Raw genomic sequence first — 22,739 nt, 5'->3', positions numbered from 1 at the left:
AGGTTTCACTGCCCTGAAGATACATTTCTTGATAACTTGCAGCCACTAATCAAAAACTAATCCAGATTATTAGTGACTAAAAACCACACGGATCTGAAGTGTGGAGTGATTTAATCACCTCTGTCCAGTGCCTCCAGAAATTATCATTAATGATGAGAGGACATATTTGTTTCAGGGGAAAACGAGCAAGCAGGTAGTGATGGCACACACAGTCTCTGTCCGTCAGCTCCACTCTCTGCTGCGCATTAACTCATTTTCTTGTCTAGGAATCGCTCCACGGATTGACTGGTTTTATTTACCAACCTTCCTAGGCAGAGCTTGGAAATGAGAAAAAAGCGTGGCACCTCGTCTACCTAGTCATTTATTTATTATATTGTCTCCTTGCTTCAATCCACTCTCTGCAAAGCTTTCGTTTATCTTTCTTTCTTCTTTGCCTTGTACCTGCACTTCAAGCGGAAGGCTGCTGCCTCCGACGTCCCTACAGAGGAACCCGAACCCGTGCTCGCAGGTCTCCGTGCAAGGACTCTTCCGAGGATCTGGCTGGGAGGGAGGAGGGTCACTACCACAATACCAAGCACTCCCAATTGCCAGACAGCTCTGGCAGTATCACTGGCAGTCTGGAAAGCAGAAAAAATCCTCCTGTAGTAATTTTGTGATACTTAGTGGGTTTGCAAAGTTTTAGGCTTTCCCTATTTGTCAGTGTCCTTTTTTATTTGCTTATAGAATAAACTCATTGAAAATATTCAAATCTAAGAAATAAGCCTTAGTATGCATCTAGAAAGAAATATATGTAGTGACAATTACATGACAAAACCCGTATGGACTAATTAGTAGAGTCAGCAAACAAACATTGATTTCCTAGCAGAGATTTTTTTCTGATTTTTTTTTCCCCTCTGATAATCTGCCAGTTCCTCAAGTGTATTTCTTCACCTCCTAATATTCCAAAAGGCACCGTTACTGTCTCCTGCATCTTTAGCACCCACCAATTCCAATCAAAAATAGCAGCAATGAAGATGGATACCCCTGTCAGGCATTGCTTCATCTCCTAGCAGACCAAGGAGGGCAAAGCCAGTATCATAAATCACTTTCATTAGAAGGTATAGTCAAATGACATGAGAAGTTAAAGGCTTAAAATGAAGTTTCAACTTCGCCTGTCATTTTCTGTGTCGCAGAGTGGTAAAAACCCCAGCAGTGGACACAGTCCAGCTCAAGGAAGGAGAAAGGGGCTGCACGGTCTCATGGCCCATACTGCCAACTATTTCCATGAAAGTCCTGGTGCTACGGCCAGGCTGCAAACCTTCTGTCAAAAGCTAGTTTGCAGCTGTTAATATCTTTACGAGTACTTAAAATGCTCAGGCTGAGAATTTTCTCTGGTAACGCATGAAGGGCAAGACTCAAAGCCCGGCAAGTTCGTGAAACACATGTCGGTAGGTTTTGGTTCTCTTTGGACACGACACCCGACTGCAACGTGAAAAGAAAGGGCAGAGGTGGGCAGAATATTCGAGAATATTGAAGAAGGGAGGCTGGGGAGGGCGGGCTGGCTGGAAATACCCAGCACCCTTTCGGGTCTGTAACAGTAGATGACAAACAGAAAACAAAACAGCAGCCGAAATCACCGTCCAACACAAAAACGTTTCCCTCCATTAATTGTAATGAAAAGGCCTTGTTTTCTCTCCAGTGGTGTCTTTTGAGCAACCTGGGAGCCGATCCTCCATCTTCTAAAGCCTTGGGAGCCTTTTCAGCCCTCTGAGTGGCCAGCCTGCTTTTGGAGCAGGTTTCCCAAGAACGAAAAAAAGCAGCGATAACTAAAATGTAAATGCTGTAGAGGATCTCTCCTCCAAACTGGGATTGCTCTGCTTTATCACTAATCTCTGCAACACCACCTTTGAGCCTCAGATTTATTTACTGACCACAGTGCCCTGTAATTAAGCTGTGGTTTTGCTCCAGAAAGTGACCCTAGGAAAAAAATAAAAATTAAATAAAAGCATCACGTGATTCCACATAACTGCAGGCCAAATGATATCTTCCATTACCCTCGTGCAACACCATGAACTGTCGTTGGTGTTGCAGAGGTGTAACTGGAAGGCGGATTTGGCCTGCAGAACCGTAAATCCCATGGGACAGCAGCTAGAAAAATGCCAGTTGACTTGTGTAGCCAGCATCAAGCTGCAGAGCTGGCAGGTACAGCTAAATCACGTTGTAAATGTATAAACTGAAAAAAATGTTCCAAACGGCCTGTTCTTCCCCTTAAATCCTCTCAGCTCTCACCTGCGGATGTGACTATCTCTAGACATAGTCATACAAAGAGAGGCAATACATAAGAAAAAAAGAGTCTTGTATACAAAAAAAGATTTGAGCTCATACTTGAACGGTTTACTGGAAAAATCTTAAACTTTCCATACTTACTTTTCTTTGAATATCAATAGTCTATTTTTCTCTACTCTCATAACCTAACCAAGAAAGGAACAGGTCAAACAAACGTTAGCTTATAAAATTAGAGCCATATTATGCTTTGCTAAGATCCCAGTGCCGAGATGTCTGATGTTAGAAACAATGGAGCAAAAGATTTAAATGACTGAAAGCTATATTAGAATAAATGTGTCTTGCATAAGTCACACACACAAGAAGAAAATAAAAATTAAGGAAAATTGCTCAAATGAAAAGCATAAGCTGTGAATACCAATAGCCTACAATATGTAGGCTTGCATATTCTAGCTGCCATTGCATTTTGAAAAAAAAAAAATTATTTGCTGACAGTATACTTTTCCAGCCACTATTGTTTTACTAGCTAAGTTTTGACACCTTTCAGCACCTCTTCTCTTTGACAATATCCTGACCATGCGGTTTGTCTTTCCTTCTCACTTCCTTCCTTCCTTTACATTAGTATGATGACAAAGCAGCTTTATTACTGTATTTGGGGGTTTTTTTTACAGTGCCTAGTTATACGGAAACCTTCACATCTCTGCACACTAACGTGCAAAATTGAATCCTCATAAAATCCAAGCGAGGCGAGTAAGCAGATAGAATGACGGACAAGGAGAGCTGTGCATTTAAGGAGAGAGCTAGGATTAGAAGCAGTGTAGCCCTGGGTCTTACGCTGTGCTTCAGACTACCGTGCCTCTTGAAAAACAGCTCAGCGCATCAGCTCACAGAAGAGATGTGCCAGCTGAAGCGCCGTGTGTAAAAGCAGATTTTCAGGGTATTTCTGACAACACAATTCACGCACGTGGGAGTGCGGGCACCGGGCGGTGCACCTTCACGAGTCTTTTCGCTCCCATCAAGGAGCTCTCTTCCCGAGGCAGAGCTCCCGCCCGTCCCAGCAGCCTGCCCGGCTTGCACCCCGGAGCCGTCTGGGCTGCGGCAGAAGAGGGGGGCCCTCCACGAGACCCTCCTCGGGTGCGCGGGTATTCGGGCCGTGCCATCAAGATGGTCCAAAGTAAAACCCCCTGGAGTACCAGCTCCCTTTTCCTCCAGCCTGCTTCTGCTGACCTGGCGCAGACGTAGCCGCAAAAATCCACGTGCCATCCGCCGTATTTGGAACATTCCTGCAACTGTTAGTTACGATCGGGCCTTTTTGGAAGTATTTGTGAAGCACAGTCCTTAAGAAACACGGAAACATACAGGCCCTACGGCACAGCGCAGCGCAGGGTAGCGTAGGCGCAGCCGCGTTGCGTACCCACAAAGGCGATGCCTGCGCTGGGAGGTGGCGGTGCGCTCCCACGCTCCCTGACCCGTCTCTGCAACGCCTTCATCCGCTCCTCCATGGCTGGAAACCGGGTGCTCGGGCGGGACGTCTCCTGCGACACCCTCGTGGAGACGCCTCAGCCGGACCAGGAGGCGACCAGCTCTCCTGAACACGCTCACGGACGCCTAGCTCCCTGAAGACTCCATCTGCAGCACAGAATATCCTGCCGGTCTCCTGACGGGGAACTGCAACCAAAGCTTTGCCGCCAGGAGGGAGAAATACTGTTTGGCAGCGACGCGTCTCCTACCCAACACAGCCCGGTGCTCGCCTGTCCCCCACGCCAGCAGGCCGGGCTCCCCGGCCCCGACCGACACGGTCCCTAGAGGGAAAGCCGCCGTGTCCCCTTGCCCAACACGCGGGCTCCTCCGCCACTGCGGCCAGCGGCCCGCCCGCGTGTCGGCCGGGCGGAGGGTCTCCACGGAGCGGCCTCCGCATCCAGGCACCCGCGCTTGGTGCCGGAAGACGGGCGCTGCGGGAATTGGCTCTTCACTTCTCAATAAACTGTCTCCAATAATTGCCTTGGCTTTAGAGTCGAAGGCCTCCGGAGTAATGAACGACTGTTATTTCTAGTACAATGGGATCGTTGTCTGTAATGGTGTCCCTTAATTGCTACTGCAGTGCAAATTAGGAAAAGCAAGAGTATCTGAATGCAGCGGCACTCGGCCCTTGTGACAGGAAATGAAGGTCTGTTCCCTAACACCGCTGCACGCCCTGAACTCCAGCTCAAATCAAAATGAATTACATACATAAATTCAATACTCGAAAAGCAAGCTCTTAACCTTCACAAACAAGAGCTTATAGAGCTCATATCATGTGTGCTCTGGCTATCCCTATAAATGTCCAATGCTTTTTCAGATCCTACTAATCTCCTGGGCATCCCAGTGCCATCAGAGTTAAGGGCAAAACTTGGCTAAAAAGATGGAAGTACGTTTTTTAAAAAGAATGAATAAATCTGTGGGTGTATTATCTTTTGAAGTTTTAGTGGGTTTGACTGCCTAATTGGTTATTTTTTTACTGGAAGAAAAAGCAAGCGAATGTTGCTATATCATCTGCAATATAAAATCTTTCATCTTCCTTCCTATTTTTCATGCCTTAAGAGTCTATCGTTTTCAGCCTCTTGGGTAAAATCTTTTTCATACGTGTTCATGCCTTGCTTTGGTGTTGTATTCCTTGGAAGCAATAATGACCAGAACAAACTCAGGCTTCTGAGAAACAGCATGTTATCTCTACAGTGCCATTTTAATATTCCAAGAATTAAGAGTCTAAATATTTAATCTCCACTGCAAACTATCTGAAAAGCATGGTATTGTCAAACAATAGCGGTAAACTGCTGAGGAAAGGTCCAATCCTTCTCTTACTGATGTCAGTGGGAATTTTGCCAGGAAGCTCAGCATGAGCACGGTATAGCCCAAAGTAATCAGTTCTACAAATGATAACACGAAAAGCCCTTAATTATAGCATGACGATTGAGTATTATTACAGTCATGAGACAGAGGCATCTTCTGGAACCAAAACCAAGAAAACGAACGTATTGAGGCTATTCCTCCTCCGAGTTGTGCCTCTTTGGCAGCAGCCTTTTATCAGATGACTTTTCACATGTTAGCACAGCTACTCTGGTTTTGGCCGCAGCCTGACATGCACAGCGAAACGAGCCCAGATTTCCTGTTCCACAGTTCCTCTCTGCGAAAGGTCTCTCAGCCCGCCAAGGCTGCGCCATTTGGTAAGTAAAATGTTTTCGGCAAACCCAGGAACACTCTGCGCCTTGTTGTCCATCTTCTCACTTCAGTTCAAAGGCACGTCTTGCTCCGTAGGGGCCTTTTCCAGGCTGGGGAAGGGCAAGCAGCTAATGACCGTGCGTGATGACTGCCGTCTTGATGAAGGAAGAAGACTGCAGTGCAGACCCCAGAGCCAGATGCCTGCTTCTGCAGCCTCGACCAGCCTGCCCATCGCTCGAGCGGAGCGCGGAAGGAAGCAGGTTACAGCCGTGAATCGGGCACTGAGGGCACAGACGATGCGTGCAAGCTAACGGGATGCCCGTGCAAACACTGTCCGGATCTTCATGGTTCTTCAGGGAACATTCGTTAGGCAGATACACTGATGCAGTTTTGCATAGTTCATCTGAGAACGGGAAGCTTGCACAGTACCCTGCAAAAGCAAAGTCTGTATGAAGATGGGAATATGATTAGACTTTGTATGAACTTTGGATTTAAATGTTTTATTGTTACTTATAAGTAAGGAAGTTCCTTTTCTCCCTGTTACTTGGGGGTCAAACAGAAGCCTGCTCTCCCCATTGAAATTAACGATTTTGGCAGCTTAGCTAAATCTGTCTTAATGAATATTTATAAAACATGCATAGTCACTTCACTCAGCATTACTAAATCATTCATAGCGTTTGGTTCTGGTTTTTATTGTCAAAGTCACAGGAAGCTCCAGTGATGACAGTGGTAAAACACACATCCACAGCAAGTTTTAGGTACATTTTGTGGGGGATTTTCTTCACTACCTTACTTAGGAGAGAAGTTTTTACATTGCATTTTAATTTATTTTTCACATTTGTATGTTGCTTACGTTTCTTATCTGAAAGGAACTGTGAAACTCTCCCACTGCTTCCTGCCTGAAATTGCTCTCTCTGGATGCAACTCTGATTTCCCTGTCATGATACGTGTTGTCAGGCTTCATCTCCTCTCAAAATTATCATTAAAATGGTACACTGGCAAGCAGTCCCAATTGTAATGGTGGGGGATTCTGAAATATTTTCAGTTATTTTCATAATAGCAGTTGGTAATTTCCTGAAGCTATGCTTTCTGATTAAATAACTTTTTTTTCTGCAGTCCTCTGAAGCAGTGGTAAAAAATCACTGCTATTTCATTTTAACCTCTCAAGAGACGAGCAAAAATCAGTTGCCTAGCAAGCAGAAGTACTATTGCCTGTGTTAAAAGGTCAAGACAAAAACATGCTGAAAACTTTTTGGATACTTATATAAAGAGATGGTTTATGACTTGGAAGTTGTTTATTGCACAGAGGTCTGTATTTGACCCTGTGCATCCTGCTCTCACATACTTAATGCCACTTAAAGGAGAGGAGTATCTGTATTCCTCAGACAAGTATTCTGACATTTCAGAAAGATAACAGCTACCTCTCAGTTTAAATAAACTCAGAAATGTGCCTGGAAAATCATTTGTCATCGGCTATAGAAATGTCAGAGTTCCAGATTAAGCAACAGAGGTATTAAATTCTTTTCACTCTTTGACCGTGTGCTGAAATAACCAGCAAATGAAAAGCTATTGTGCTTATTTTCTAAGGGCAGCTACTACATTTGGTAATACCTTCCATGGAAATCCATCACACAATATACGTATTACAGTCCTGAATATTCCACCTACTCTAACCTGTTCTATCCTTCAGTTCTCAACACCTTTGTATAGAGCAGCTCACGTGTCACACATAGCAAACATGCTGCACCTCTCAGTTGGGTGGATATATTTCTGGGGTGCTACAAGCTCAACTTATTAGGGTGCAACATCAATTCCATACAGAAACTTTTGGAAGTGAGAGCTCCGTCTGGGTTTGAGCTTTGTGCACATCTAAGTGGGAGGGAGTACAGGGAATTTATGTGTTTTACACAAAGAAAGAGGCTTGCCACACCTATAGCCCCTACACTATGGAAGTGCAGTAACTGCCTGGCTACCAGTGTTTTCAAGGGATGGGGAGGAGATGGAACCACGACTACCCTTCTTGTGATTTGTAACAGACAGGAAAAATCTCCAGGAAAAGCAAGAGAGAGCACCTCTATCACAAACAGTGGAAAGACGTCCTGTCAGCCACACAGTACACCAGAAGGCATCATGGCATCCTGCCTCTTCTGCAGCAGAACCAGAAAGTCTGATGGACAAAGCTTTCACATTACTGCTCATGTTCAGTAAAAGGTCTGCCCGGACCAGGCAACCAGGGTGATGCAAAATGCCTCCCCCTTCCTTATCTGCTGCTGTGGAAGCGTGAAGAGTGGATCGTACATCAAAACATGAGGAGGGAGAAAGAAGCTTATCTCCATCAAACTCTCAACCTCTGCCACCAAATTTCCAAATTCAAAATACTCCTTTTCCATCACAATGCATCGGTACAAGAGCTCCCCAATGACCTGAGCCAGCGAGCATGTGAGCTTTTTCTACCTATATCTCATCTGTCTCGACCCAGACCGCTAGTTAATTCAGGCCTGGGTCCTGCGGTGAGCTCAGGTGGGCTGGCACGGCCTCTGACAGCAGCGGGACTCCAGGCAGGTTCAGCATCCCACCTGCAGGGACTCTGTGGCAGGGTCAGGACTCCGGTAGCTGATCCAGAAATCAAAGTGGCCATGAAAACTTTCAGGGAAGCATTAAAATAACATTCCCTTTGTCTTATTTATTATTCTTTCCCTCCAAACTTATTGGTTATATCAACCGTTTGTTAAATTAGTGTTCTGGAAGCAAATGCACTTGCGTTCTCGCAGACTTTTCTTTGAACTGATGATCTGTTTCAAAATGCCTTTCAACTTGTTAGAAAAAGAAAAAAGGAAGAAGAAGGGGTTATGAGCTAATATCCTTCCTAATAACCACAGAAACCAGAACCTTCTGGAGAAAATTAGCATTTATCTCTTCCCTGGCATAAATCACTCTAACCCACTTTCCCAATTTGCCTGATGGTGAGGGATTGCTAGGCAACACCACACTCGCAGGTCAGCTGCCACTTCATGACTATGCCGATGTCAATTTTTTTGAGGCCTACACTGAATTTTTTTCAAAGATTATGTTGCCATTTAAGATTAAGAGCATTTAAAAATACCTAGCTAATCTTCCTACTGTAATACTAGCTCTTGCTTGTCTAAAGCGGTGTTGCTACAGCTGAATATTGCTTGGAGTGTCTAAGTATTTGGAAGGAAAACCTGCCATTTTCTTCAGTAGTATAATGAAGTAAGGTATAAGATCAAGCCTGATTTTAATTATAAGGTGTTCTTTCTCTTACTCTGCCTGCCTTCCCTGTTTTTCATGCCAATAGCAACTGTTTGATTTGACTTGAAGGAAAACCGAACGGCTAGACTGAAGTAGCAGATGAATCATTCTAGTATCTGATAACTTTCCCAAATAAAGGCAGCTCTCTCCAGGAGAAAATGTCAGTCTCCATTGCTTGACAAGCTTATCTGAACCAATGTAGTTAGCAGGGACATGCTCACACAGAAAGGCTGATTGCTGATGGTGGGATTTTCAGTGTGTTGCCAAACTGCCAAGTAGGATAGTAATATTCCCGCTTTCCAGCCAAACTTCAGCACACAGCCTGTGCCCGAGCAAGCGCTGAAGAGTAACAGATATATGACTTACTGCAAAAGTTCCCAACCACGCAATCCTGAAAAATATAAGGTGCTCCTCAGCAGGCCACCACTGGTGCTGGGGCATGTCCTGCTCTCGTTCTGCTCCGGTGCTGCGGAGGTCCCCTTCCCGCGGGCAGCCCAGGCATTGCCCTTGGAGTCTCAGCCAGACACTCAGCGACGTCAAACAAGTGCCAACTAAAGACGGGGTTTCGTAAAAGTAAGCACTTGAATACAGTGAAGAAACCTTTTTAATGCCGAGTACCTCGTTCAGTTTTCAACCTTGCAAACGGCGCTCAGAGGAGTGAGAACGCAAGCGTGGGGGATAAAATTCACCAGCGACGTATGCCGGTGAAGCAGCGCTGTTGGAGCCAAGCGCTCGGGGCCGTGAGTTAAAGCGGCACTTGGCTTGCACCCAAACCCCAGGAGCCTGGTGAAGCCGTTTTCCTAAGGCTAGCAATGAGTGCAACAAGTGGGGAGCAGGGGCTGGGGGGCTTCCAGGGAGCTGGTGCTTCTCCCCGCCAAGGCGGCAAGTTCGCTGGGCAGCATCTCCCTCTGGAGGCTCTCCCCGAATCCTGCCTCTCGCCACCGGCCCTGCCCGGGCAGGAGAGTCCATCCCAAAGCATCATCTGAACGTCAGCCTTAGGCTCGGGCAAGCCCGATTTATTTTAGCAGGCACCTGGCTCAAAATAGCATGTTTAAAAAACAATAGCATTCTTAAAAATTAGTATTTGGGGGATTTTTTAAAAAAATCTGTTACCTAGTCTGTGAACCTTTCAGTAGAGTAAGATGCCACCTTTTTTCTACAGTCCTGATCACTAGACACACACTTTTCCTAAAAGTATGGGGAGGCTAATGTAATCAGATGTAATTAGAAAGTCAAAGTTGAGGGTTTTAAAAACAACAGAATCTAATCAAACACAATCATGACAGCTGTCATCACTGTCACAGCACTAACAGCAATTTCCCTTTTACATTTTCAGTGTGTTTTCATCAACACAGGGACTAGTCATTTAAGCCATTTTAAATATATTTTTACATCACATTTTTATTTGTTTGGGTTTCTTCTTTTGTTTGGGTTTCTTCTTTTGACTAGATCTAGTTTTCTGATGGGAGCCACACACGCCAAGGTTTCTCACACTGCTCTGAAGCTACAGTTGGGTTATCACAGCTTTCAGGAACTTGCAGACGATTCAAAGGAAATTGAAAAGACGGAACCAGAGTTTTCACAGAGGTCCAGTGACTTCAGTAATGCTCCACAGAGCCCCAGGGTCTCCCTCGTCACAGGGGCAGCAACACGCCACCTCATTTTTCTGATGAAAACCATGGAGCGCTCACATGCGCTCAGCCTGACAAAAGATCCAAAGTGAAAAATTTCTAGCTATGTCAGGTAAAATGTCAGCTAGCACAGTAATAAAAAAGGAAAACCTAACATAAAACAAGAGTACTCTGATTAGCATGTTGCTTTTTAATGAATGTTACACATTCAGTGAAACCACTGGGCTTCAGAAATAACAAAGTACTGACTGGGTGAAAAAAATCACTGCAGTTCACTGATAATTCTCATGGAAGCTTCTTTATGAAGTTAATCTTCCTTTGGACACTTCTTTAATTGGACACATCTTAGGACCAAATTCTCTCATCAAAGGGTAGATATTAAGCTCTCACTAAAGTCAATGGGACCTCTATGCATCTCAGAAAAAAACTTGGCATTCATTGGTGTTCCTCTAGGAAGAAGGAAGAGGAAGGAAAAAAATTGTATTTTTAATTAATGTTGTAAAAAAACCCTGATGTTACAATTTGTGAAATAAACAAATAGATAAAACCATAGGATTATAAAAATTGATTGCTATTTGTAAGATTCTTTGAAAACATACAACTCTTAGCGCTTGAGTCTTTTACTAGAGGGTAGATTTATTTTGTTCTGGTTTACCTTCCATTATGTTCATATTGCAAGCTTTTACAGAGGTTTCTCTCTAATATATTTAATAAAATACCTTTTTTTTATTTTTTCCCTTTTCAGAAAAATACCGATTTGACAATTATTTTTCCTAAAGATTATTAAATAAAATAGAAATAGTACTTCTAGCATTACTGAATCCATAGTTGCTAGAATCAGAAATCACAAGTCCTACCAGTCACATATAACCAATAACAAGCAAATCCTTATTTCAGTGGAAAAAATGGTCAGAAAGGTCAGCCACCCTGTACATTAAAGAACCATATGAAGAGCAGAAACAACTCAGCTGTTGACTTGCTTAGTCTATCCCACGCTAAAGCATAATTACCCTTCCTCTTTATTTTTATTTCAGAAATAAAGAGGCACGAAGGAAGAATCCATCATAGGCTCATACCAGCTCCCAACAGCCCAACTCACTCTGCTCAGACTACGTACTATGCAAATCAATGCTTGTTCCACTGCCCTTCACGGACACTCGCCGTGGTTTTTCAGTTGCTAAACGTAGTCCTCTGAAGAGGAAACAGTCTGAAAAACCTCATCTCCCTCACTGTTCTTTGTACCTTTCAAGGCAGATGACTTGGTCAGTGTATTTTTACTTTCTTGCCAATTAGCTTGACTATGCATTTAATATGTAAATTTATGTTGTTGAGTCTTCTACAGTTTTTATATTATTCCACATACAAATCTGATGGGATATGCTTGGCCTAGAAACCCTGATGACAGCCGGATCCTCAGGTGTGCAGACATCGTCACGGTACTGTCAGTGTCTTCAAGAAGCAGCCTCTTGCAGACTCCAGACGCTGAGGTAGGATGCCCAGGCCGTGGAGGCATCGGTCTTTGTTTTTTTCTGTGCGTGACAATTATCTTATCAGCAAGTAGTGTTTACAGTTGTGACTTCTGCAGGGTTAATATTAAAGCCTTTTGAACTAAAAAGAGCTCTTTGGGGGTCTTTTTGGTTTGCCAAGTCACACAGCGATGTTAGGTCATTACCATTTTCTGCCCCAAGTCGGTTTTGTGCTCTTCTCACTTACGATCCAGAGGGAGATGCTGCTGTTGACACATCCTGGGTGGAAGGTACCAGCCACTTGCTTGGGCTGGCCTTTGGAGTTCATTTCGTCACCAAGGAACCGCTGTCAACGCACCACTGCCGTGCAATACCGTCACAGCTCAGGCGTTGCACCTTTCGTCCTTAGATTTTTCCTTGGTGCCAAAGGATGGAAACTGAACTAGGCGGTGGGAACAGCCTGGCTTTCTGACTGCTGTACCAAGTGCTTTCAGAGGAGAGTTTTCACTTCTGCTGGAGTCCAATCTACCATACCAGCTTGAGATATTGATTGCCTGGAAAAATTTATTTCCACTCTGCTTGAATTTAAGGAGTTGACAAACTTTACATTTTAAGGTAGCTGAAATTTTCCTATCAGTGTTGCTAATGGAGGTAGCTGGTGTACTTACAGATTTCTCCAAATAACAATGGCAAACTCCCTCCTCTGATGTTAAGTTCAGACCATTTCTTAGAAATCAGCCCCTGTTAAGTTACCTCGGCGGTGCAGTACTGTGACACATCTGCCCAAACTTCATCCAAATATAATCTGAGAAGGTTTGAACTGACTTCATCAGGACTAGGACTTGTTTATGTGCCTTTGATTAGCCTAAAGAGTAAGATCTCCAAGTTTCCTGTTTTGCTGACGGAGAGTGACAGAACCTTTCTAGATGGTGGCCCAAAGTAATTAAATCAGATGCTGAATGGAGATCTCTCCTGTTGCCACTCAAAACAAGATCCAAGGAAGAGTGGCCATCCTAAAAATCAGCCTTTATGAATCCCACATAATAGATCCAGTGGAAGAATCCCCTGAACTTTATTAGAGATTAGCCTAAACTAAACCCTGCGCAGCAAATTTTGTCTTGCAAATGGGGAAAGTGAAATTTCCAAAATACATCCTTGATTTTCTAATCAATTATTATTACCACCCTGTTCCCAAGGGAAGTCTACTACGGGCCAGGGAAACACAAGACCAAGGATGTTCCTGACCAAAGGAATCTGTAGTCAAAGCCGACCACACATGAGATGTTAAATAAAGTATGCCCTGTAATTTATTTTCAGATCTCTCACTGAAAACGTCCCTGTCTAATTCCTAACACCTGCCACCTTTCATACAGTCCTCCAGTAAGCTGTTTGTCAATGCTGGTACAAGTGTTCACTGTACCGAAACCAATCTCCTCTTTCTCAACACAGTGCTTTGTGAGACACAGTATCAAATATTTTATTACACTCTAGACATACTACGATCTCCAGTAATTCTTTTTTTTTTAATTTCCTCAGAAAAATGTGACATTATCCAATATGATTTTATCTTTGGAAATTCATATGTGTGCTGGTGACCATTCTTTCATACTTCAGATATTCAAAGACATCCTCTTCTACCATTTGTATCAGTAATTAACCACAGGTAAACATGCAACTTACTGAACAGTAATGGTGGGATTCCTTGCTTCAATTTTTTGAAGAATTGAACCCTTTCTCCCCTACACCTCTCTTGTCTATTTACAGATTTATCATCTCTTTAGCAAGCTATACAGGCATTTGTCTTCAGCAATTTCCCAGCTGGTTACAGCTTTTCAAAATTCATTATAGAGGATCAGACCGTTATTCTGACATGTAGACTATTTGGGCCTAAAGACCATGTGCAGGTCTTTTTTACTTAATTTTTTTATAATTAGATAATCTGCTGCAATTGGTATGCAGTTCTGTTGGTACAAGATTACCCCACTTCTTTATTCTTTTTGACAGACGCTATAAACATCCCATTTGAATTCTCAATAATCTGGTGTTTATTGCTGTTCTTTTACTGCCCAATATACTGGAATGCCTAAAGTATCCTGACATTTTTTGGCATCGGTTTCCTTTGAAGTTCAATGGGACATGCACGACTACTGCCCTTTGCATCTTTTTATGGCCGTGCCCACAAAATATTGTGCATTTTTAATATAAAAATAATCATTTGGTTGAATAACAGCAATCCAGAGGATACTTCTCTCTAATACTTGGCTACACTGGGTGAAAACTTTGATCACTGAAATACTGTATTTGATCATTGAAATTGAAAAATATTGTGTAATATAATGGAAAAAATCAAAGTGAAATTGAAAAATATTGTGTAATATAATGGAAAAAATCAAAGTGAAATCTTGGACTAATCTGAGTTGACGGCAAGCATCCAACTGCCTTGTAGATTAGAGCTACAGCCTCATAAAGAGGAGAATTGCAGAATTATCTGTATCTATAATGACACAAATTCGCAAATTATAGGAAAACAAAATATGAAGACGTTAGTATTTTCCTGATACTAACCTTAATTAAATTAATTTTTACAGCTACTGCTATACACTTTTAGAGCTAAAAATATTATCAAGTACAGGATGTTTCTAGATAAAGAAGAGTCATCAGATGTCTCATAAAATACCCACGATAGGGAGCTTCAGTTGCTGGTACACAAGCTGCACAAATGTCATAATGAGACAGAGTTCACAGGTGAAGTTTCTGGAGACATCAATGATTGCTTCATACAGCCAAAAATCCTATAAAACACGGGAAAAATCACTTCTGTGGATTCAGTCCTAAGCAACAATTTGGAGTCGGTTCAGAGCTAGTTAGAGCTTGAAGCACTTACAGTTGACGCTTTTGGAAAATTCTGTAACTTCCAAAAGATAGCCATATTTTTCTGGCAGCTGTGTGTGACCAGTATCACTAGTAAATGACAGCTGGAGCACACAGGAGGGCTTCTGGACTGCATCCTGTGCTGCCCAAAGAGAAGCCATCTCACGCTGGCTGGGACAGCTCTGTGATATGAACCCAAGTCTGGGAAGTGGCAACAACGAGCAGTCTCATTTCAAAAGCACGCTCTTGATCCAACCCAAAACACTAACGTAGATGCCTTCCGTTAATCCCATGGGGTGGTAGTTAAGTCCTACTACTACAGGTTTTGACGCTGCTGCTGTGTTGTGGTGCTCCAGTCCTTCACGCATTTTATGCTCAGCAAATAAAATAAAATTAAGACTTAAAAAAAATATTGCTTTAAAGTAGGAAACAGATTTTTGAGTATCCTGGAAGTGTAATTTAGCTTTCTGGTCTTTTGGCTTGAAAGGAGGTTTTCTTCTAAAATAAACAAGAAAAAGAAAAAGAAAAAAAGGAACGTTTGCACTGAACTCAAGCATTTCATAGACCTTTAGAAGGACTGTGCCAGTTAGGATCTGCTGTCTGTAGATGAGTAGAGCTGGGGAAAGGAAAGGAAGGGAAAGGAAGGGAAGGGAAGGCAAGCCAAGCCAAGCCAAGCCAAGCCAAGCCAAGCCAAGCCAAGGGAATGGAATGGAAGGCAAGGCAAGGCCAGGGAAGGGAAGGCAAGGGAAAGCATATCATAGATGATCTGCTGCGAATTCCGTGATGTTTGTTACCTCAACACATCCAGTATCATAAAGCTGCCAAGTGTGAGGTAACTTTCACACATCTGTCAGGCAGTTGTGTTACAACTGCTGCCCGTTCATATCCAGTGCCACCGCTTCAGCTGGGCTGCAGCCAGAGCTCCTTCTTCAGTCTCCTTAGAGTCTGCTGGAGGAGGGTAGGTACGTTGATATATACATGTGCTGAAAACTCACTGGAGCTGGGCCAAATGTAGATCTGATCAGGGAGAGAAAGGGGCTGAGTAGTATTAATTTCCTTACGTCCTAGTGCTCCCGCATGCTCTTATGGTCCACCCTGAATTTCCCCGGCTTTGCCGCCTCCTCAAAACAGCTCTCTCAAGCTGTGCAATGCTCTTTTGCCTCCCCAACAGTCTTCACAGTTTCTTCCATCCAACTCCCCTGCTCCCAGACTGTAATACAGCAATGGGGACACTACCGTATCAGCTTCTCAAAGGCTGCCATTAGCTAGCTTGTGGAAATATCCATTGAAAATATTTCACTGGATATTTTCAATGGCGACAAATGAGTTGTCATTGACAAGACAGAAATAAAAGTTAAACATCCTCAGATTATTACCTCTTCACATTAAAAGCAAACCTTGGCTAGATGTTATAAACCTAGATCTTGTAATTGACAGTCTAATAATTTCCAACAAAATGGTGTAATAGGATACATGTGACATATAAGCATAAACACTTTCTATGATGTCATATGTTTTTGTATGTTTCAACCTATATTTTTGTACAAATAATTAATGCATAAAAGGCTCATTTCCCCATAAAATACAAAAACAAAAACTGAAAGTGCTAGCTGTAAAAATGCAGACAGCCAAGTTTACCCAGGAGGTAACTCTGCTTTAGGATGGATTAATTTGTTCATGATGCATTATTATTCTTTACTAAATTTGCAGGAACCCTAACAGATAAAAACTGTTCCAAGAGCCGTCTTCTCACTGTCAGTGATGCTTGTGCAAAAGCAAAAAAATATCTTGGCAAGACAATAAGACACCAACATAAGCCCAAGGCTATTCTTTTTCTACATAAATTTCAGTGTCAAAATGGTAGGAAAACCAAAATAATTTTCAAGCTGCTAGAGGGTACTGCCAACTGTGAAAAATAGAAAGAGAACTATAAACATTATTCAAGTGTGCCCTGTTAACTAACAGGAAGATTTTGAAAGGGCTAGCGCAGAATTTTCTAAACACATTTTTTTCCTGATAAGCAAGACAGACAGATAATAAACAATTAAGGTGTTTTTTTCCTTTGCAAAATAGCTTACAGACACAATATTAACCAGGCTGAATTGGTTCCCAGCAGAATGCATGTAGAGGGCAAGCCCTGATGTAGTTTTTCATGTTATTTCTTCAGGATCCCTATTAGATGTTTTGCGTAGCAATACCTTCTGAACAAATCCACTTGGGATCAAATTCTAATTATCACTTAAGAATTCAGTGGAAAATCTGCAGGAGTGAAGGATGAATATCTGGTCCTTAGGCATGTAAAAAAAAGACATCATATTTGCAGTATTTTTCCTTTTGTAGCAAGAAAGAGAAGATTCCCAAAGAATCACTTGTGTGCTGTCACTGGTCTGCAAGCCACTTCAAAAGGTACGTGCCTTGGAAGAGAAAGGTGCCCATTGCTGTGATGGCACCTGTTACTGTGACTGCTGCTCTTCCAGGTACATGGCAAAAGAGGGCAGTGGAGCACTGTACACTTCAATAGATTAAACTAATGATCCTTGTAGACTTTTATCTACATTTCTTTGCTGCTGAAATTATTACAATACCTAAAAAAGCAATCATGATGCATTAATAATATCCAGACAGTTTAAACAGAACATCTCTTAAGCTTTCATTGAAAATGGCATTTCTCTCCTAGCGAGCCTTGTAATCGAGTGATTGAAACCTCCTTAAATTGCATACGTTACCTTCCAAATCCCCTGTCACAGGAGGTATTGCATTTTCACTCATTAATAGGATTCTCCATGTTGGTTTCATTTGTGTCACTTCCTTCACATGCACTCCAGGGAAGCTGGCACTCCTGCCTATAACACAACTCTCCAAGTTAAAAAGGCCAACAGTACTTCAGTGTCCTCACAGAGAATGAATTTTGTTTCCTTTCCTGTGTCACTAATAACAAACTGTGTTGGTTTTTGCCAATGTGCCATGGCCAGTCATTGCTTATGTTGGGCACTTTCTTAATTTCTTGGGCAGTTCTGCCTTCTGAATCCTTCCCAAGTATTTCTAGACTTCCTCTGCACCACGTCCATCTCTAAATGTGTTCATTCATGCAACTTTAAACACTCAGCAACACCACCTGTTGTTCCCGTATTTAAGAAAAGAGCTTGAAGGTCAACGATATCTTCAAACATCTCTAGTTTTACATTTTAGTAAAATCAAATCTGAGGTTTGGTTTGCTTTGGTTTTCAGTTGGAGTCTGGGATGCTGTTTCCTTTTGATGAAAGCAGCGGTTCCCATTTCTGCATAAGTTGACATGAAGAATATGTCATTAAAAATAATGACATGTTATTTAAGAGGAATGGTCACAGTGAAGAACCCTGGCCTCTCTACCCAACAACCTTGTTTCATCTTGTCAACAACAGCCTTTAGTCTTTCTTTAAAATGACAAAGGTTTCCAGTGTCAATATACTCCTCCGACTGTCCTCGGGGTGGCAGTGCTCTAACCAGATTTATTAGCAAAGCTCTTACTTTCCCATTATAAGCCAAAGTCTGGTACTCAAATGTCATTCACTTCAAAATCCTGCATTTTATTTAATGGCTATAACATGTCAGCACTGTCTCCAATGCTCCTTTGATGTAAAGAGACAAGGGGATGTGACAAGATTCCTTTGATGTGCCACATCCAACCTGAAGTTTGAATTATTTATAAATGTTTGGCAAATTACATAAAATGATAGTGTAGTGATATGTAACCCGTTACCACTACATTCTCAGATCAAAACACAGTAATCACCAACATCATTATCTTATTCCAGAGCAGTTTCAAGGGTAGCTCACTGGACTGGGATGTGCAGAGTCGGTTTATAAGCCTGGTTCTTCCACCGTCCTGGTGGTGAATTTAGGGAAGTCCCCCTAGCCTCCCCAGCTTCGGTTTCCTCTCCTTTAAAGCAGGGGGGCTAACACCCATCTTTTCTGTAAAGTGTTTGGACATCACGGTGCTACACAGTTTTTATATTTACAGTATAGATGCTAGGTATTACTCCTGTTATTACAGGTTTTGTTCTATTTTTACAGCGATATTATTCCTACCCCTACAGTATTCTGCCTCCAGGGTGCTGGGTCCTGAGCAAACACAAATGCAGGCTGGTCAAAGCCCACCACTATTTATGTTTGAAAAATGTTTTAGAAGTGTAAGACCATCCTTTCCACACCAGTGCATTTAAACTTATGGGAAAATCAATAGTTTTCTCTACAAATTGACTAGGCCTTTTCCAGCAGGTCTTGCTCTGTGTAAAAAGGCACAAACCATGCTCAAATATAAATAGAAAAACCTTGTAATAGTACTAAACCCATGGATGCTACTGTTTTTCGTGAGGTGTTTATAGAAATACTTTTATGTTTTGGTTAACTGAGACAGAGAACAGCAGCTTTCTTAATGGAAGAAATATTGTTTATTCTTTACTTTTATTTACTCATTTTGTCCTTAGCTAAGTAATAAAGCAATGTAGTATTTCAGTGATGTACCTAATAAGCAATCTAAAATTAATTATCTCTTTTCTCCTTTCCTTAATTAGTTCTTCATTTCCTGATTTATGTTTCTGTATAGATCTGTATTTAGACTGATTTTTTATATAAAACTATACATAATGGATTTTATCACTTACATTTTATATTAAATTGTAAAATTTATATAAAGATATACATACTTGTCACCATCCAAAAAAAGTAAGAGCTGAGTGTGTCCAGGTCAGGTGAAAACCAAGAGACTTTCCAAATCTGAGTGTTGTCAAGTAATAAGACCACGGGGTCCCCACGGCTCTTCAGCACCGATAGAAGGGCATTCCACTGCCATGCACCAAGGCTGAGGATGTTCTTGAAATAGAGAATCCTCTACCCAAAGGTGCTGAGTAGGAATGGAGACAGGCATGGACAGGCCACTGTCTTGACTGGAGATAAAGTCCATCCAGAAAGTTAATTCCGAAGCACCTTTAATATGTGATGGAGTCTACTTCCATTCTCACTCCTGTCCTCACTAAAAGTTGGCATAAATGTAATGGAAAGCCATAGAGACTTCAGATTGTCAGGAATTCCAGGAGCTGCTTTTGCAAACCAAGCAGTCTCACCCTTCATTTTTGGGGCACTGACCCAGTCCATGTAATACACTGTGACCCAAAACTAAGCAAAACAAGGAAATCAAGGTCTGTTCAGTGGAAATGGACAAATGAGAAGTGACCACTTTTTTTTCAAGCATCATGGGTAAGAAATGTGTGTACATATGTGCATATGTGTAACATCTCTCTAAACTCACAGTAACAAATCGGTTTGGTGCAAACGTTAATGTAATAGATATCACAGAGAATGTTTTAAAAAACAGAACCATTACAACTGGTAAAAAACCCAGCAAAATGCAGATAAACAGTAAGATATGCTTGTGGTTTTCAATTTAAAAAATCAACTTTTTACACATGGAAAGAACAAAAACAAGCTTTCCTCAGCAAGGACCATTATTCAAAGGACAAAGTATTCTGGGTCACAAGTGCCATCTGCTACTATTACAGCAAGAGACGGAAAAATATATTCACTTTCTGCATTGAAAGCGCTTAGTCTCCTATCTCATGATGCTCAAAGGTAATGATAATTTTGCTTTTTTCAGCCTGTCTCCTATCAGGGCACAAAAACCACTGCCTACATGTTGAAAGGGAAATCCAGCACAGGTTTCCAGCAGAACACCCCTGGTGGGAGGAGGATGAGGCTGGTAGGTGGCTGTAGGGCTGTATGGTAGGATAAAGAACTGTGAAGGTACTGTGTCAGAACTGAAATCAAGCGGTAGACACCATCCAGCTGATTACGAAAGCAATGTCTACACTCTTTCAATATTTATATAACTGAAATATTAAGAGAAATATAAAAGGATTTCACAGTTCAAGCATCTGTTCTACTCATAAAACTGTAGCTCAAAGAGAAATGAAGTTACAGTACCAGTGCAGGCATCACAAGAATGTAAAAGAAAAGTCATTCACAGGCTTAATTCAACCAACAGCTATCTTAAAAATGGCAAATTAAGAAATGCATCTTACTACACAGATTAAAATGTTATTTGATAAAATATTCATTAAATACATTGATACATGCCCACACTGAGTTACAACATCAGGTTGTTAAGGCACATCGCTATAGATTTAGTATTGTACATTTGAGATTGTTTCCAAGCCTGCACCAAAAGGTGATTGCCACAATACAGCATGTCCTGAAGTCACGGTCTAGCTCTACGCTTCCTCTCCTCGCCAGACACTGGATAGCCCCTGTCAGGGTAGATTCTTTTCTTTGTCGTCAGAGTATCTCCATGTGAGAAATGCATTGCAAGGTCTGGCATTCCCAGACTTATCTGGGGTTTGCAAGTTCCCAAAAGGATTTGCCTGCCATCCATCCACGCTATACTACACACTAATCTCTCATTCCAAGTATTAGTGAGGTGTCCTGCAAAACTTTTCTCCCCCTGCAAAGCACAGCTACCACCAGTACACCCCATCCAGGATGCTGTCTTTCGGTTAGCCCTCTCCCTGTTGAATCTCAAGAGGCTTTTAGTTATTTTTACAGTTATCACAAGAACCACTTGATTCCTCTCATCATCTAGAGGACCAAACTGTGTATAGTAAGTTTAGTTTGCCCAGCTGACATTCATAAAATAGCAGCAGCACACCCACAAGATTATCCAGGAATGACTCCTTTTTGGTATGTACAGAGGTTCTTTGGAGTGCTGATTCTTTCATTTTCTTTCACGAAATCTGCCGAACCAAAGGCACGCATTACACAGCTATATTTTTTAACCATATACCATGAACATTTTTATCTCATGAGGTAACAGTTTGCCTTTTAATTTAGCAACATCTTATACAGAACACACATTACACATTATTAATAAACATTATTAGTTTTAAGGTCTGTGTGTCACATCAATCATTGCCAAATCAGTTAAAAAAAAGGGTACTTGGCTACACGGGCTGAGAGTGACAAAGGTGGCTGGATGTGAACCTAGCTACGTCACTTACTTGGCTGCTACTGTCTGCAGCCTGAAGGACTTCAACCATTTATTAACGCATATATGTATCCTCAGAACCAAAGCCTTTGCTAATAGAAATTGGCACTGCTCCACTGAAGTCAGCTGAATGTTTGTAACAAATGAACAGCTCCTCCCAGGCAAGCAAAATTTTGCCTTCCTTTGTGTATCATCCCACATGCCCGTAGGATTTTGCCTACGTGATTAAAAGGGAATGACTCACAATAGCGGCTGCAGTGTCTTCCAAGCCTGTCCCAGCCTCCTCTGTTGTGCCTTACCTTTCCAGCTGACCTTATTAGTGAAGCCAGAAGTAAAAGAAGAAACCCTTGGCTGATAATAAAGGTAATACTACTTCATAATACTGTCACACGTTTATTCTTGGAATCCACAGCACCTCCAATACACGGACTCAAGTGAAATGAATTTGGTGTCAATGTCTTGTTCCTGGGACATTTAATTCCTAAAAGCAGTAGGTTCATAGAAGTTCTGGAATAAATACATTAAACATACTACCTATATCCAGTTAATTCACCTGAGTATTCTGTAAAATTTTAAAAAGGGAATCGTCATGTGAATTTAACGCACAATACAGGATCTTGCTGCTTCATACATAATTTAGTTTTAGAACTAAGAGAGCTTTCATAAACTCACCTAAAAAGCAAGTTTTTCTCTTCTCTTCCACCTTTAATTTAAAATCTCTCCAGGCTTGTAAGCCCACATGAGAGAAAAAAATTAAAGTCACTTCAGGAATCTCCAATATAGCAGTTTATGCATTCAAATATGTAACAGTCTGGGATTTTCGTCTAGGCTCAAAATGTTTTTCATCATGATTTGACACATCTTCAAGTAAAAAAATCAACTCAGGTATACAAATGTGGCTTTCCATGAGTTTAATAAGGGGGGTGGCAGTGACTCTGTGTACTAACGTCAGAGAATCAAAGTTTGAACCCCTGACAAGAGATGCACTGCAGCTCTCATTTATTTTGGATTTGCACTGAAAATAAT

The 22,739-nt window shown here is 41.9% G+C and overlaps 1 protein-coding gene across 2 annotated transcripts in view; it reads right to left on the bottom strand.

The window, feature by feature from the left end:
* Positions 1 to 22,739, bottom strand: part of ZBED1 (zinc finger BED-type containing 1) — a 58,953-nt gene that overhangs the window by 24,776 nt on the left and 11,438 nt on the right. The window contains exon 2 of one of the 2 annotated variants that reach the window (XR_008232929.1): positions 5,676 to 5,890. The exons of the other annotated variant lie outside the window; for it this stretch is intronic. The gene's annotated coding sequence lies outside the window, so the exon portion shown is untranslated. Of the gene's footprint in view, positions 1 to 5,675; positions 5,891 to 22,739 lie in introns of those variants that run through there. 2 annotated transcript variants of the gene reach the window in all.

This window comes from Harpia harpyja, chromosome 22 (assembly GCF_026419915.1).
Source record: "Harpia harpyja isolate bHarHar1 chromosome 22, bHarHar1 primary haplotype, whole genome shotgun sequence".
Lineage (NCBI taxonomy): Eukaryota > Metazoa > Chordata > Aves > Accipitriformes > Accipitridae > Harpia > Harpia harpyja.
This window is presented reverse-complemented; position numbering and strand designations above follow the sequence as displayed.